The 17,626-nt window shown below is 44.7% G+C and overlaps 1 protein-coding gene across 2 annotated transcripts in view; it reads left to right on the top strand.

Moving 5' to 3' along the window:
- polk (polymerase (DNA directed) kappa) overlaps positions 1-17,626 on the top strand; it is a 110,543-nt gene that overhangs the window by 47,494 nt on the left and 45,423 nt on the right. The window lies entirely within an intron of this gene.

Here is a 17,626-nt window from a genome sequence, read left to right as displayed (position 1 = left end):
TCCTAACCCTTTCCAGTACGGAGCCAGTGTCTTTTTGCCACCTTCTCAGCTCCCCAGGATTCTCCTGAGTCCCAACTGTACAGAGCCAACTAACAGCAACATTTTTGCTGCCTGGAGCCTGCTAACAGCAGCACCTTCACAGGATGGCCTTTTCCCCTGCTGCAGTACACTCACTCCCCCCAAAAATACACAGATAAATTGAAACCCGAGAACTTTTTTAAGCTTCACCTATCTCCATGACGAGTAGCCTTCCAGGGCTCACTGTATGCTCTTAAATTAATTAGCTCTAACTCCCAAAACAAAACAACTCTCTGTGCTGCATTTCTTTGCAAGCATTGTGGACCCCTTGTCTCCCATTCTCCAGTTAAGGAAGTCCACCAGCTGTTTTATGATCTTGCCTCTCTAGCTGTTAACCCCTTAGGTCAACATGGCTCTAACCTTTTAAGTATAATAGGCTTCAAGCTGCTTGAGTTGCATTTATCTAATTTTCTACAGTTAAAACTAAAATTTACCTCTAAAATATTACTATGAACCATAAATTAGATATTTATAACAACTGGCTTCCAGACTTCTGCTCATGTCATTCTGAACTATCTGTAAGAAGTATGGAATTGCCAGGGATTGAGCCATATTCTGCTTTCATTGAAATGGTTCTGAAGTTTGACTAATTCACCCTATTTATACTTGTGGCACATTCTGCAACACTGGGTTAACTATGCGACTAATTATGATTCATAAATACAGAAATGTTTCTTATATGGTGCAATAAATGCATCCTTAATAGTACGGGCCTGATGTTTTGAAAAGAGTGGCAGATTAGAAAGAGTTCTTCGATTTTGACTGATGACTGTGTATAAACAGAAAGCGGTTTATTTCACAGATCGGTGATCATACCTTTTTATAAATTGTGTCATTCATAATCTGGTTTTAATTTTATAGCATTTATTTTGATGCTTAAGTTCTGATAAAAGAAAATTTATTGCACTCTGGTGCTAAAAATGAACTTTTGCATCAAATATTAGTTTGGTTAGTTAAATAATGTGGTGTACTGGAGAATAACAGCTACAAGTAGAGGTCTATGCTGAAACAAAGACTCAGATTTTGTAAGAACAGGACATCTCTTGGTGTGCCCCGTTGCTTTGAAATTTTCCCTTATCCTTCAGCTCAAAGGAACTCTGCACCTCTATAATAGCAGGCCCAAAGGTCTAGGTACCACCATTGTATGGGGTGGGGGAGGCAATGGTGATGGAGTAACCTATGTGATGTTTTTCATGTACTGCTAAATTGCATCCAGACCATGTCATTGTGCTGATGCTACTTGGCATTACTACTAGAAAAGTAAAAGATGACCCCAAATACTGTAAAAATCATGGTAAAGAAGCAAACCTGGAGTATACAGCCACCGTTTCTGTAGCAATTAACATATTTGAAACAAAAGTTTAAACTACACCGAGAGACTTAATGTGCAAGAGTGAGCGCACTGCTTTGAATCGAGCACTCAGTGTTACATCATCTCATGTCACATGTCGTTGACTTAGTGTGCAATGTACATCGTGATTCAGTTAGTGGTTAGTGTCTGTGTGGGTGGAGGAGAAGGGAGGAGTCAAAATCACAGGTTTATGAATCATTTATAATCGCAATCACGAAATGAAATAGTGCAGATTGTTTCACAGCATGGTAGCTTCGGAATATTGCATGTTACTTTGATACTCTAAGCTTGGGATGTCACTGTTTCAATAGAAGTACATAAACATTGTTTGTGTTGAGTTGATTGTGCTTAAAAGGTGGCATGTCTGGCTAGGGCTGCCAATCCCACTGGATTGGCCTGGAGTCTCCAGGAGCAATCAATAGTTCACAGCTACGTGCAACCCTGGAGAAAAATCTTATAGACATTAAAATTATTATTTTTTGTCATTTTCGTTGAACATTTCTCTTCACCAGAAATAAAAATACTGAAAATATTTTTCATACAAAGACAATTATTTTTCATAAAAAGACAAAGACAAGTTTGGCAAGCAGTCAAGCACCATCCAATTGGGTGATTAGTCTTTTTGCTTTCCAATTGGCTAAGGAAGGCAGTCACAAATATGGATGTGTTGGCCAACTTTTTTTTATATTCATTCATGGGTTGTGGGCGTCGCTGGCTAGCCAGCATTTATTGCCCAGCCCTAGTTGCCCTTGAGAAGGTGGTGGTGAGCAGCCTTCTTGAACCGCTCCAGTCCAAGTAGTGTAGGTGCACCCACACTGCTATGAGTTGGGAGTTCCAGCATTTTGACCCAGCGACAGTGAAGGAACGGCGATATATTTCCAAGTCAGGATGGTATGTGGCTTGGAGGGGAACGTGCAGATAGTGGTGTTCCCATGCATCTTCTGGCTTTGTCCTTCTAGATGGTGGTGGTTGTGGGTTTGAAAGGTGCTGTCTAAGGAACCTTGGCCAATTCCTGAATGTATCTTGTATATTCTGCGCCCCTCCCACCCTCAGTGCCTCCACCAAGTGGTGTTCTACATGTAGATGGTATACACTGTTGCCACTGGCAGTGGAGGGAGTGAATGTTTGTGTATGGGGTGCCAACCAAATGGGCTGCTTTGGCCTGGATAGTGTCAAGATTCCTGATTGTTGTTGAAATTGTACCCATCCAATCGAGTGAAGAGTATTCCATCACATTCCTGATTTGTGCCTTGTAGATGGTGGACAGGCTTTGGGGAGTCATGAGGTGAGTTACTCGCCGCAGGATTCCTAGCTTCTGACCTGCCCTTGTAGCCACAGTATTTATGTGGCTAGTCCAGTTCAGTTTCTGGTCAATGGTAACTCACGCCCCCCTGGACGATGATAGTGGGAGATTCAATGATGGTAATGCCATTGAATGTCAAGAGGCGATGGTTAGATTCTCACTTGTTGATGATGGTCATTGCCTGGCATTGGTGTGGCACAAATGTTAATTGCCACATGTCAGCCAAAACCTAGATATTGTCCAGTTCTTGCTGCATTTGGAAATGGATTGTTTCAATATCTGAGGAGTCACGAATGGTGCTGAATATTGTGCAATCATCAGCGAACATCCCCAGTTCTGACCTTATGGATGGAAGGAAGGTCATTGATGAAGCAGCTGAAGATCGTTGGGCCTAGGACACTACCCCAAGGAACTCCTGTGGTGATGTCCTGGAGCTGAGATGATTGACCTCCAACAACCACAACCATCTTCCTTTGTGCGAGGTAATATTCCAACCAGTGGAGAGTTTTCCTTCTGATTCTGATGGACTCCAGTTTTGTAAGGGCACCTGGATGCCACACTCGATCAAAATGCTGCCTTGATGTCAAGAGCAGTCACACTCACCTCACCTCGGGTGTTCAGATCTTTTGTCCATGTTTAAACCAAGGCTTGCTCCTGGTGTGGACGAGGGCACAGACTGCAGGGAGGATGAGCGAACTGACCACAGCACTGTGGTATAGAGCCCCATTGAAGCGGGGGGAGAAAAGAGAAATGTAGCATGGGAGCAAGTCATATGATGAAACCTCCAGGAATACGTTTACATGGGGGGGGGAGGTGATGGCGTGGTGGTATTGTCTCTGGGCTAGTCATCCAGAGACCCAGGGTAATGCTCTGGGGACCCGGGTTTGAATCCCGCCATGGTAGACGGTGGAATTTGAATTCAATAAAAATCTGGAATTAAAAGTCTAATGATGACCATGGTTGTAAAAACCCATCTGATTCACTAAGATCCTTTAGGGAAGAAAATCTGTGTGACTCTTAACTGCCCTCTGAAATGGCCTAGCAAGTCACTCAGTTGTAACAAACCGCTACAAAGTCACAAAAAAGGAATGAAACCGGACGGACCAACCGGCATTGACCTAGGCACTGGAAATGCCAACGGCAATCTCAACCCTGTCGACCCTGCAAAGTTCTCCTTACTAACATCTGGGGGCTAGTGCCAAAATTGGGAGAGCTGTCTCACAGACTAGGCATGCAGTGGCCTGACACAGTTATCCTCACAGGACCATACCTTACAGATAATGTCCCAGACACCGCCATCACCATCCCTGGGTATGTCCTGTCCCACCGGCCCAGCAGAGGTGGCGGCACAGAGGTGTACAGTCAGGAGGGAGTTTCCTGGGAGTCCTCAACATCGACTCTGGAGCCCACGAAGTCTCAGGTCAAACATGAGCAAGGAAACCTCCTGCTGATTACCACGTACCGCCGTCCCTCAGCTGATAAATCAATGCTCCTCCATGATGAACACCGCTTGGAGGAAGCATTGAGGGTGACAAGGGCGCAGAATGTACTCTGGTTGGGGGATTTCAATGTCCATCACCAAGAGTGGCTCGATAGCACCACTACAGACTGGGCTGGTCTAAATGACATAGCTGCTAGACTGGGTCTGTGGCAGGTGGTGAGGGAACCAACAAGAGGGAAGAACATACTTGACCTCATCCTCACCAACCTGCCTGCCGCAGATGCATCTGTCCATGACAGTATCGGTAGGAATGACCACCGCACACTCATTGTGGAGAGGAAGTCCTGCCTTCACATTGAGGAAACACTCCATCATGTTGTGTGGCACTACCACCGTGCTAAATGGGATAGATTTTGAACAGATCTCGCAACTTAAGACTGGGCATCCATGAGACACTGTGGGCCATCAGCAGCAGCAGAATTGTGCCCGAACGCAATCTGTAACCTCATGGCCCGGCATATCCCCCACTTTACCATTACCATCATGCCAGGGGATCAACCCTGGTTCAATCAAGAATGCAGGAGGGCATGCCAGGAGCAGCACCAGGCATACCTTAAAATGAGGTGATAATCTGGTGATGCCATAACACAGGGCTACTTGCACGCCAAACAGCATAAGCAGCAAGTGATAGACTGGGCTAAGTGATCACACAACCAACGGATCAGATCTAAGCTCTGCAGTTCTGCCACATAGTTGTCAATGGTGGTGGACAATTAAACAACTCACTGGAGGAGGAGGCTCCACAAATATCCCCATCCTCAATGATGGAGGAGCCCAGCACATCAGTGCAAAAGATATGGCTGAAGCACTTGCTACAATCTTCAGCCAGAAGTGCCAAGTGGATGATCCATCTCAGCCTCCTCTGGAGGTCCCCAGCATCGTAGATGCCAGTCTTCAGCCAATTCGATTCACTCCGCATGATATCAAAAAACAGCTGAAGGCACTGGATACTGCAAAGGCCATGGGCCCTGAAAATATTCCAGCAGAAGTACTGAAGACTTGTGCTCTAGAACTTGCCATGCCCCGAGCAATGCTATCCCAGCACAGCTAGAACACTGGCATCTACCTGGCTATGTGGAAAATTGCCCAGGTATATCCTGTACACAAAAAGCGGGACAAATCCAACCCGGCCAATTACTGCCCTATCAGTCTACTCTCCATTATCAGTAAAGTAGTTGGAGGGGTCATCAACAGTACTATCAAGCGGCACTGGCTTAGCAATACCCCAACCATTGATGCTCTGTTTGGATTCCGCCAGGGTCACTTAGCTCCTGACTTCATTACAGGCTTGGTTCAAACATCAACAAAAGAGCTGACCTCCCGAGGTGAGGTGAGAGTGACTGCCCTTGACATCAAGGCCGCATTTGACCCAGTGTGACATCAAGGAGTCCTGGCAAAACTGGAGTCATTGGGAATCGGCGGGGGGAAACTCTCTACTGGTTGGAGTCATAACTAGCACAAAGGAAGATGGTTGTAGTTATTGGAGGTCAGTCATCTCAGCTCCAGGACATGACTGCAGGAGTTCCTCCGGGTAGTGTCCTCAGCCCAACCATCTTCAGCTGCATCAGAAGTGGGGATGTTGGCTGATGAATGCACGATGTTCAGCACCATTCGCGACTCCTCAGATACTGAAGCAGTCCATGTCAAAATGCACCTTCGCCTCTTGATGTTCAATGGCATTACCATCTCTGATCCCCCACTATCAACATCCTGGGGGTTACCATTGACCAGAAACTGAACTGGACCAGCCAAATAAATACTGTGGCTACAAGAGCAGGTCAGAGGCTTGGAATCATACGACGAGTAACCCACCTCCTGACTCCCCAAAGCCTGTCCGTCATTTACAAGGCACAAGTCAAGAGTGTGATGGAATACTCCCCACTTGCCTGGATGAGTGCAGCTCCCACAACACTCCAGAAGCTTGACACCGTCCAGGACAAAGCAGCCCACTTGATTGGCACCACATCCACAAACATTCACTCCCTCCACCACTGACGCACAATAGCAGCAGTGTGTACCATATACAAGATGCACTGCAGAAATTCACCAAGGCTCCCTAGACAGCACCTTCCAAACCCATGACCACTACCATCTAGAAGGACAAGGGCAGCAGATAGATGGGAACACCACCACCTGGAAGTTCCCCTCCAAGTCTCTCAACATCCTGACTTGGAAATATATCGCGGTTCCTTCACTGTTACTGGGTCAAATCTTGGAACTCCCTTCCTAACAGCACTGTGGGTGTACCTACATCACATGGACTGCAGCGGTTCAGGAAGGCAGCTCACCACCGCCTTCTCAAGGGCAACTAGGGATAGGCAATAAATGCTGGCCCTGCCAGCGAAGCCCACATCCCATGAATGAATAAATAAAAACACACAGTTGGCAACCTAGCATACCTCAAAATGGTATGAATAATGCAAACATATAATCACAGATAAAATGTTTGCAAACAGCAAGTTGCTAGCATGTCAATATGTAAAATACCACTTGGTGGAGGCACTGAGGGTGGGAAGGGCGCAGAATGTACCCTGGGTGGGGGACTTCAATGTCAATCATCAGGAATTGCTCAGTAGCACCATTACTGACCAAGCTGGCTGAGTCCTAAAGCACATAGCTGCTAGACTGGGTCATGCGGCAGTTGTGTGGGAAACAGCAAGAGGGAGAAACCTGCTTGACCTCATCGTCGTTAATCTACCTGTAACTGATGCACCTGTCCGTAACAGTATCGTTAGGAATACCACCGCACAGTCCTTGGGGAGATAAAGTCCCATCTTCACGTTGAGGATACCCTCCACCATGGTGCGTACCACTACCACTCTGCTAAATGGTATATATTTCACACTGATCTAGCAACTCAAATTTGGGCATCTGAGGCACTGTGGCCATCAGCAGCAGCAGAATTTTATTCAACCACAATCTGTAACCTCATGGCCTGGCATATCTCCCACTCTACCATTACCATCAAACTGGAAGATCAATCCTGGTTCAATTGAGAGTGCAGGAGGGCAGGACATGAGCAGCACCAGACATAACTAAACTTGAGGTGACAACCTGGTGAAGCCACAACACTGGTTTACTTGCATCCCAAACAACGGAAGTAACATGCAATAGACGAGCTAAGCGATCCCACAACCAATGGATCAGATCTCAGCTCTGCAGTCCTGCCACACCCACTTGTGACTGGTGGTCAACAATTAAACAATTGACTACAGGAAGAAGCTTCACAAATATCCCTATCCTCAATGATGGGGGAGCCCAGCACCTCAGTGCAAAAGATAAGGCTGAAGCATTTGCAACAATCTTTGGCCAGAAGTGTTGAGTGGATGATCCATCTTGGCCACCTCCGGAGGTCCCCAGCATCACAGATGCCAGTCTGCAGCCAATTTGATTCACTCCATGTCCATGTCCAGGTATGTCCTGTCCACAAAAGCAGGACAAATCCAACCTGCCTTATTACCGCCGCATCAGTCTACTCTCAATCATTAGCATAGTGGTGGAAAGTGTCGTTGATGTTGTTATCAAGCGACTTACTCAGCTCACTGATGCACAGCTTGGGTTCCGTCAGGGACACTCGGCACCTGTCCTCATTACAGCCTTGGTTCAAACATGGACAAAAGAGCTTAACTCCAGAAGCGAGGTAAGAGTGATTGCCCTTGACATCGCGGCAGCATTTGACCGAGTGTGGCATTAAGGTGCCCGAGCAAAACTGGAGTCATTGGGAATCAGGGGGAAAAGTTGTAGTCATACCTAGTGCAAAGGAAGATGGTTGTGATTGTTGGAAGCTAACCATGTCACTCGCAGGACAGCTTTGCAGAAGTTCCTCAGGGTAGCGCCCTTGGCCCAACCATCTTCAGTTGCTTCATCAATGATCTTCCCTCCATCATAAAGTCAGAAATGGAGATGTTCGCTGATGATTGTACAATGGTCAGTACCATTTGCGACGACTCAGACATTGAAGCAGTCTGTGTCCATATGCAGCATGATCTGGACAACATTTGGGCTTGGTCTAATAAATGAAAAATAACATTATGTGCCTTGCAAGTGCCAGGCAATGACCATCTCCACAAGAGAGAATCTAACTTCCCCATGACATTCAGTGGCATTATCATCGCTGAATCCCCCTCTATCAACATTCTGGGGTTACTGTTGACCAGAAACTGAACTGGACTAGCCATATAAATACTGTGGCTAGTCCAGTTCAAAGAAAATTACTTTTGTCAGCTCCAAAATTAATTATGACACTGTTGCCCTTCTTGACCTCCATCCTCCAACCTTCATAAACTTCAAGACATCTAAAACACTGCTGTCCATATCCAGCCTCCTATACTGCTCAACCATTACACCTGTCTTTGCTGATCTCTGTTGGCTTCCAGTCTGTAACCTGATTGAAGAGACGCATCTTTCCTGAAAATCTCTGTTTGCAACAACACATTGCAGAGCTTTGGAGAGGAAAAGGAGGATGATGATGAGATAGCAGTTTGCAAGGATGCAGGTGGGTGGCGTTGAGGGTGATTTTTTTTCCAAGCTGTGTAATGATAACGTTCTTTAAAAACGAGGGGGCATTGCCTGAATAAAGGAATTTCACTTAGAAAATCAGTAAGTATAGGAGCCAGGAAGCAAGGTTGGGTGGTCAGCAGTTTTGGGGAAATGGGGAGTTGCATTAGCAGTGATCAGAAAATTAATCCAATTTTTAAATTTTGACAATTTATATCCACTTTTAAAAAAATTTTGTTTGAATATATTACAAAAAATTAACAAGCCTCTATGGCCTTGCCACTCCCCATCTCTGGAACCTCCTCCAGTGCTACAAGACCTTCACTTCAGGAATCTGCTTCCTCTGACTCCAGTTTCTTGTGCATCTCCCATTCCCAGTTTCACTGATGGTGGATCTATCTTCAGTTACCTCGGCCCCAGATTCTGGAATTCCCTTGCTAAACCCTTCTGCCTCTCCACCTCCCTCTCCTTAGGATGCTTGTAAAACCTTTTTGGCCAAGCTTTTGGCTAACTCTCCGAACATCTCCTCCTTTGTCCATTTTTTTGATTACACGTTTGTGAAGTGCTCTGGGATGTTCTTTTATGTTAGAGAAATTATACAAGTTTAAATTGTTATAAGTGATATGAAATGATTTACATACAATCAGGTGGTTTTCTGACATTCGTGTCACTTGGTATTTTGTGTTTTTTTATGAACTATTTTACTTAGATTCATGTTTGTTCTGGTTTGGATAATTAATATTAACAGCGGTCTTAGATTAAAGCATTTCTTGGACCTCCTAAAAAGTTTTTTTAGTTCCATGTTTTCAGTTAATGATCTAACTAAATTATACTAAACATCTGAAGTCTCAAATTACAGATGAGCCCTAATTCCAGCTTCCAAATGGTCTTATGCATGTAAACCTTTGTCTTTCGGTATTGCAACCACTGTGAACTATTCCTTAAAGTGCACTTCTATTACTTTGTGTTTAAAGAGTTTATCAGTAAATGTTGTAATGTGTGATGGTCAAGGACTTCTGATAGTATCTTAATCTTCTTGTCACTACATTCCTGTAATTGGACTTGTGTAGGAACAACTTTATATACTGCAATGTGACCCTTGTGACCAGTAACTGTGATGATAAACTGTCAGCTGGAACAAACTTTTTAATTGAGTGGAAACTTCATCAACTGTAAATAAGTTTAACATTAACACTCGACCTCTCCCTCCAGCAGCACCGCCGCACCCTTTTTCAAAGCTGTGCGTGCCCCCAGTTTCATTTTATTCTTCGTCTCATCCGACGCCTCAACAAGAAACTTTTTTTCTTTCTCTCAAGTGCTAAGGAACGCAAGCTCCAACAACTCATCGACACCAACACCCATACAGGACCCTCCACCCCTGCCTGTCCCTCTGTCCCCACCCCGTCTTCCAATCCCAGCCCTGGCCGTGTATTCACTATACCCCCTGACTTTCCCCTTTCCGACGCTGAACGTTCAGTGCTCAGCAAAGGACTCAGTTTCATACCCTTACGCCCTCATCTCAATGAATTTCGGGCTTGGCACGATGCTGAACTCTTCTTCCGCCGCCTTCGTCTCCATGCTCACTTCTTTGGGCAGGAGTCCTCTCCCCGTTCAAAGGATCCTTTTACCCACCTCCAATATTCTCCCTCCACCTGGACCCCTCCCTCTGGATTCTTACCTTCTCTTGATCTTTTCATTGAGAACTGTCGGCGTGACATTAGTCGTCTCAATTTCTCTGCTCCTCTCACCCATTCTAACTTGCCTCTCTCTGAACTTACTGCACTCCGTTCTCTCAGGTCCAACCCTAACATTGTCATGAAACTCGCTGACAAGGGTGGTGCTGTTGTTGTCTGGCGCACTGACCTCTACCTCGCGGAGGCTGAGCGTCAACTTGCAGACACTTTCTCCTACCTCCCCCTGGACCATGACCCCACCACTAAACATCGAGCCATTGTTTCCAGGACTGTCACTGATCTCATCTCCTCTGGAGATCTTCCTTCCACAGCTTCCAACCTGATAGTCACCCAACCTCGGATGGCCCGCTTCTACCTCCTACCCAAAATCCACAAACAGGACTGTCCCAGCAGACCGATCGTGTCAGCCTGTTCCTGCCCCACGGAACTCATTTTTCGCTATCTTGACTCCCTTCTCTCTCCCCTTGTCCAGTCCCTTCCCACCTACATCCGTGATTCCTCTGACAGCTTACGTCACATCAACAATTTCCAGTTCCCTGGCCCCAACCGCCTCCTCTTCACCATGGACGTCCAATCCCTCTACACCTCCATCCCCCACGAGGATGGTCTGGCGGCTCTCCGCTTCTTCCTCGAACAGGGGCCCGAACAATCCCCATCCACCACTACTCTCCTCCGTCTGGCTGAACTTGTTCTCACACTGAAAAATTTCTCCTTTAACTCCTCTCACTTCCTCCAAATAAAAGGTGTGGCTATGGGTACCCGCATGGGCCCCAGCTATGCCTGTCTCTTTATGGGGTATGTGGAACATTCCTTGTTCCAGTCCTACTCAGGCCCCCTCCCACAACTCTTTCTCCGGTACATCGATGATTACTTTGGTGCTGCTTCATGCTCTCATCGGGACCTGGAAAGATTTATTAATTTTGCTTCCAATCTCCACCCCTCCATCATTTTCACATGGTTCATCTCTGACACTTCCCTTCCCTTCCTTGACCTCTCTGTCTCAATTTCTGGTGATAGACTGTCCACTAATATCCATTACAAGCCTACCGACTCCCACAGCTACCTCGACTACAGCTCCTCACACCCCACTTCCTGTAAGGATCCATCCAATTCTCTCAGTTCCTTCGCCTCCGTCGCATCTGTTCTGATGGATGCCACTTTCAAAAACAGTTCCTCTGACATGTCCTCCTTCTTCCTTAACCGAGGTTTTCCACCCACGGTGGTTGACAGGGCCCTCAACCGTGTCCAGCCCATCTCCCACGCATCCGCCCTCACGCCTTCTCCTCCCTCCCAGAACCATGATAGGGTCACCCTTGTCCTCACTTATCACCCCACCAGCCTCCGCATTCAAAGGATCATCCTCCGCCATTTCCGCCAACTCCAGCATGATGCCACTACCAAACACATCTTCCCTTCACCCCCCCTGGCGGCATTCCATAGGGATCGTTCCCTCCGTGACACCCTGGTCCACTCCTCCATCACCCCCTACTCCTCAACCCCTTCCCGCGGCACCTTCCCATGCAACCGCAGAAGATGCAACGCCTGCCCCTTCACTTCCTCTCTCCTCACCGTCCATGGGCCCAAACACTTCTTTCAAAGTAAAGCAGCATTTCACTTGCACTTCCCTCAACTTAGTCTACTGCACTTGTTGCTCCCAATGCGGTGTCCTCCACATTGGAGAGACCAAACGCAGACTGGGTGACTGCATTGCAGAACACCTTCTGTCTGTCTGCAAGCATAACCCAGACCTCCCTGTCGCTTACCATTTCAACACTCCACCCTGTTCTCATGCCCACATGTCTGTCCTTGGCTTGCTGCATTGTTCCAGTGAAGCTCAACGCAAACTGGAGGAACAGCACCTCATCTTCCGACCAGGCACTTTACAGCCTTCCGGACTGAATATTGAGTTCAACAATTTTAGATCTTGAACTCTCTCCTCCATCCCCACCCCTTTTCCGTTTCTTCCCCCTCCTTTTTGTTTTTTCCAATAATTTATATAGATTTTTCTTTTCCCATCTATTTCCATTGTTTTTAAATGTATTTCCACCCATTGTTTATCTCTACCTTTTAGCCCTTTTAGCATTCCTTCACCCCACCCCCACTAGAGCTATCTGTACCTTGTCTGTCCTGCTTTCTACTCTTAATTAGCACATTCCTTTAGATAATATCACCACCTTGAACACCTCTTTGTCCTTTTGTCTGTGACATCTTTTGGTTATCTCCACCTATTACTAGCTGCTTGTCCCAACAACCTCCCCCCACCCGCCACCTCAAACCAGCCTATATTTCACCCCTTTCCTATTTTTACTTAGTTCTGTTGAAGGGTCATGAGGACGCGAAACGTCAACTGTACTCTCCTCCGCCGATGCTGCCAGACCTGCTGAGTTTTTCCAGATATATCTGTTTCTGTTTTTGTTTTGGATTTCCAACATCCGCAGTTTTTGGCTTTTATAACATTAACAACACCTAGTAAAACCTCTTGACTTGTTCAGTCTTAAACTTCTCCCTCCCAGAGTGAATTCATTATTTGTAAGTGTTTAAATGTATGTTGAAGGATTTCATTTTTATATAATGAAATCTCTCAACTTTCCTTTGAGGAAATACATTTTCTTACAATACAATTTTCTTAATTCACAGAATTGTTACAGCGTAGGGAGAGGGCATTCAACCACCATGTCTGCACCCGTTCTCCTGCTTTATCCCTGTAATCCTGTTCATTCTTTGTTTTCAGATAACTGTCCAATTCCTTTTTGAATGCTTCATTTGGAACTTCCTCTGCCTTTCCGGAACACTCGCTGCGTGAAAAAGTTTTCCTCATGTTGCTCTGCTTTTACCAATTACTTGAAATCTGTGGTCTCTCGTTCTTGATCCTTTCATAAGTGCAAACAGTTGCTCCCTATCTACCCTGCCTACATTCCTCATGATTTTGAATACCTCTATCAAGTCTCCTTTCAGCCTTCTCTTCTCCAACGAAAACAGTCCTGACTTCTATCTATCTTCATAACTGAAGTTCCTTATCCCTGGAACCATTTTCAGAATATTTTCAGCACTCTTTCCACTGCCTTCACATCCCTCCTAAAATGCATCCAGAACTAGAGGCAATACTCCAGCTGAGGCCAAACTAGTGTCTTATACAGGTTCAACATAACCTCCTTGCTCTTGTACTCTATGCCCCTATTAATAAAGCCCAGGATACTGTATACTTTATTAACCACTCTCTTAACCTGTCCTGCCACCTTCAGTAACTTATGCACATATGCACCAAGGTCCCTCTGCTCCTGCACCCCCTTTAGAATTGTACCCTTTATTTAGTATTGTCTGTCCATGTTCTTCCTACCAAAGTGAGTCACTTCACATTTCTCTGCATTGAGCTTCATCTGCCACCTGTCTGCCCATTCTACTAACTTGTCTATGTCGTTTTGAAATTCTGAACTATCCTCATCACAGTTCACAATGCTTCCAAATTTCGTATGATGCACAAACTTTGAAATTGTGCCCTCTATACCAAGGTTTAGGTCATTAGTGTGTATCTGGAAAAGCAAGGGTCCCAACACTGATCTCTGGGGAACTCCACTACAAACCTTCCTCCAGCCTGAAAAACATCCATTAACCACTCCTCTTTGTTCCTTGTAACTCAGCCAATTTAGAATCCATGTTGCTACTGACCCTTTTATTCCATGAGCTATAACTTTTCTCACAAGCCTGTTGTGAGGCCCTGTATCAAACGCCTTTTGGAAGTCCATGTGCACCACATCAACAGCATTGTCCTCATCAACCCTCTCTGTTGACTCTCCAAAAATCTCCAAGCTAGTTAAACATGATTTTCCCTTAAGAAATCCACACTGGCTTTCTTTAATTAACGTGCATTTGTTCATGTGACACTTAATTCTGTCCTGTATTTATTGTTTCTAGAAGATAATATAATAATTACAATATATTATGATAATTCTTCCTTTAGTGTGCTTCTTCCTGCATATCAGTACAGTCTAAATCAAACATCCATTGCTATATTTTCTATAGAGTTACAATATAGTCTGTTTCGTGATACCTTTAAGGGGAAGTGGTGACATAGCGGTATTGTCACTAGACTGGTAATCCTGAGACCCAGGGTAATGGTCTGGGGACCCGGGTTCAAATTTTAAATCAATAAAAAAATCTGGAATTAAAAGTCTAAAGATCAGCATGAAACCATTGTTGATTATCATAAAAACCTATCTGGTTCACTAATATCTTTTAGGGAAGGAAATCTGTTGTCCTCACCTGGTCTGGCTTACATGTGACTCCAGATCTGCAGTTATATGGTTGACTCTTCAATGCCTTCTAAAATGACCTAGCAAGTCACTCAGTTGTATCAAACCACTAAAAAGTCAACCAGACGGACCACCCAGTATTGACCTAGGCAGCGGAAGTGATAATGGCAAACCTGGCCCTTTCAACCCTGCAAAGTTCTTCTAACATCTGCCAAAATTGGGAGAGCTATCTCACAGACAAGTCGAACAACAGCCTGATGTAACAATACAGATATGTCCTAGACACCATCATCATCATCCCACTGGCAGAACAGGACATAACCAGAAGTGGCAGCTCGGTGGTATACAGTTAGGAGGGAGTTGTCCTGAGAGTCCTCAACATCGACTCCAGCCTCCATGAAGTCTCATGGCATCAGATCAAATATCGGCAAGGAAGCCTGCTGATTACCACATTGTCATGAAGATATTAATATATATAGTATTGGAAATTATTTTAAATTGGACTTGTAGTAGGGTTTTGTAGTCTGTGGGTGTGAGTGTATGTGTCTTAATTGGATCAAAGCCAGCTAGTCTGCGTGCTTTGATGTATAGTAGTTTTGAGATGTTAAACAGTAAGGTAGAGGATACATTTGCATTTTGTTGAATAAACCATTCAAAGACTGGGGGTGTAATCTTGCACGTAGCTAGGAGACACCAAGCAATTTGTTTATATTACTAATAAAATTCTATGAAAGGGATTTTATTGTTGGAAGTGGTGGAGTTCAAAGGGCCTGGTGATACAATGAGGATTTGCATTCAAAGGGAAGGCTAGGTATATACAGAAAAGAGTTTTGTGTTTGTAAGTCAGAGGCATGTAAGATCTAAGCCACCTGTAAGCCTGCAATGGTGCAAAGGAACCAAATTGAACCTCATTTTGAATTTGTAAGATAAAATGTGCTTTGCCTGTGTTTGGGTTATTGTTGCCTTGGGGAAGATTTACCTGGGAGTGATTAATTTGGAGATTTGTTTAATAGCTATTATGGTAGTAATTTGTAGACACATGTGTGTGTTTAACTTCTTGTTAAATTAATAAATGCTGAATTTAATATATATAAAAACCCCTTGAGGCTTGGTGGTTTCATTTCTGTATTCAGAGCTGCATCTCAAACATGCCAATTAAAAATATAGGTTATGACAGTTGTTTAAAGTTTCTCTCGGATTTTAAATAACTCAGCCTTTACCAACTGCTGTGTCATAACAAGTGGGCGCTCTTGGCGGGATAATATTTGTAATTCCTTGATTGGTTTGGAATTGGTGAATCTTAAGGTTACGAGTACAGAAAGCACTTTGAATTCAGGAATTGGTGAGGTTTTTTAGAAGTGGTGAGACTGCAAGATGGCTTTGGCAATTGCTGACACTTGCCTAGGAATAGAAGATATAACTCTGATTGGATTGCAAAAAATAATCAAGAGTAAGTTAATAGAGTTGGCATATGAGTTAAAATTGGGGTTACCTGCAGGGGTTAGGAAATCAGATATAATTAAAGTATAGAACAGCATCTACAGTTGGAAGTGATACTTGACACGAGTAAGTCACAGCTGGAGGTAGTGGGACTTCAGTTTGAAATGAAGAAGCTTGAATTTGATCAAGCAAAGGAACTGAAAAAACTTGAATTAGAAGCAAAGGAAAGAGAAATGGCAATTAAAGGGAGCAAGCATAAAGGCAGGAGAAAGAAAGGAAGCGGGAATTGGGGTTTCAGGAAAGAGAGAAAGAGAATACCTGCTTAAAAGGCTGGAAGTTAAAAAAGAGATATCGGATTCTGAGGCGAGTTCTGATGATGAGAAAACCTTTAACCTAAAACCCAGTAGGAGATGTTGAGATTTGTACAAGCTCTTCCAAAGTTTGAGGAAAAAGATTTTGAAGCATTCTTTATTTAATTAGAGAAGAGAGCTAAACAGATGAAATGGCCACAGGAGTACTGGACGTTATTATTACAGTCTAAGTTGCTGGGTAGAGTGCATGAGGTATATGCTTCGCTGTCTGAAGAGATATCGATGAATTATAATGTGGTGAAAAAGGTTATTTTGAGTGCATATGAGTTGGTAATAAGTATTTAATTTAATTTATATAACATACCCCTTGGGGCTTGGTGGCTTCCATCTCTGAATTCAAGCTCCATCTCAAACATAACAATTGAAAATATAGGTTACGACAGTTGTTTAAAGTTTGCCTCAACTCAGCCTTTACCAACAGCTGTGTCATAACACACGTACCGCCTCCGCCCCTCAGCTGATGAATCAGTACTCCTTCATGTTGGACACCACTTGGAGGAAGCACTGAGGGTGTCAAGGGTGCAGAATGGACTTCCATGTGCATCATTAAGAGTGGATCATTAGCATCACCACAGACCGAGATCGCTAAGACCTAAAGGACATAGCTGCCAGGCTGGGTCTGCGGCAGGTGGTGAGGAAAAAACATACTTGACCTTAATCTCACCAACTTGCCTGCTGCAGATGCACCTGTCCATGACAGTATCGGTAGTGACCACCTTACAATCCATGTGGAGATAAAGTCCAGTCTTTACATGGAGGTTACTCTCCAAAGTGTTGTGTGGCACTACCACCTTGCTAAATGAGATAGATTCCAAACAGATCTAGCAACTCAAAACTGGGTACCTATTAGGCGCTGTGAACCATAGCAGCAGCAGAATTGTACTCGAACACAATCTGTAACCTCATGGCCTGGCATATCCCCCACTCTACCATTACCACCAAGCCAGGAGATCAACCCTGATTCAATGAAGAGTGCAGGAGGGCAGGCGAGGAGCAGCACCAGGCATACCTAAAAATGGGGTAAGCTACAACACAGGACTACTTGTGTGCCAAAGCATAAGAAACAAGTGGTAGACATAGCTAAGTGATTTGACCGATCTAAGCTCTGCAGTCCTGGCACATCCAGTTGTGAATGGTGGTG

The sequence above is a fragment of the Cetorhinus maximus genome, chromosome 2, assembly GCF_964194155.1.
Source record: "Cetorhinus maximus chromosome 2, sCetMax3.hap1.1, whole genome shotgun sequence".
In the NCBI taxonomy this organism is placed as follows: Eukaryota; Metazoa; Chordata; class Chondrichthyes; order Lamniformes; family Cetorhinidae; genus Cetorhinus; species Cetorhinus maximus.
Note: the sequence above shows the minus strand (reverse complement) of the source record. Positions and strands in the feature narration are given on the sequence as shown.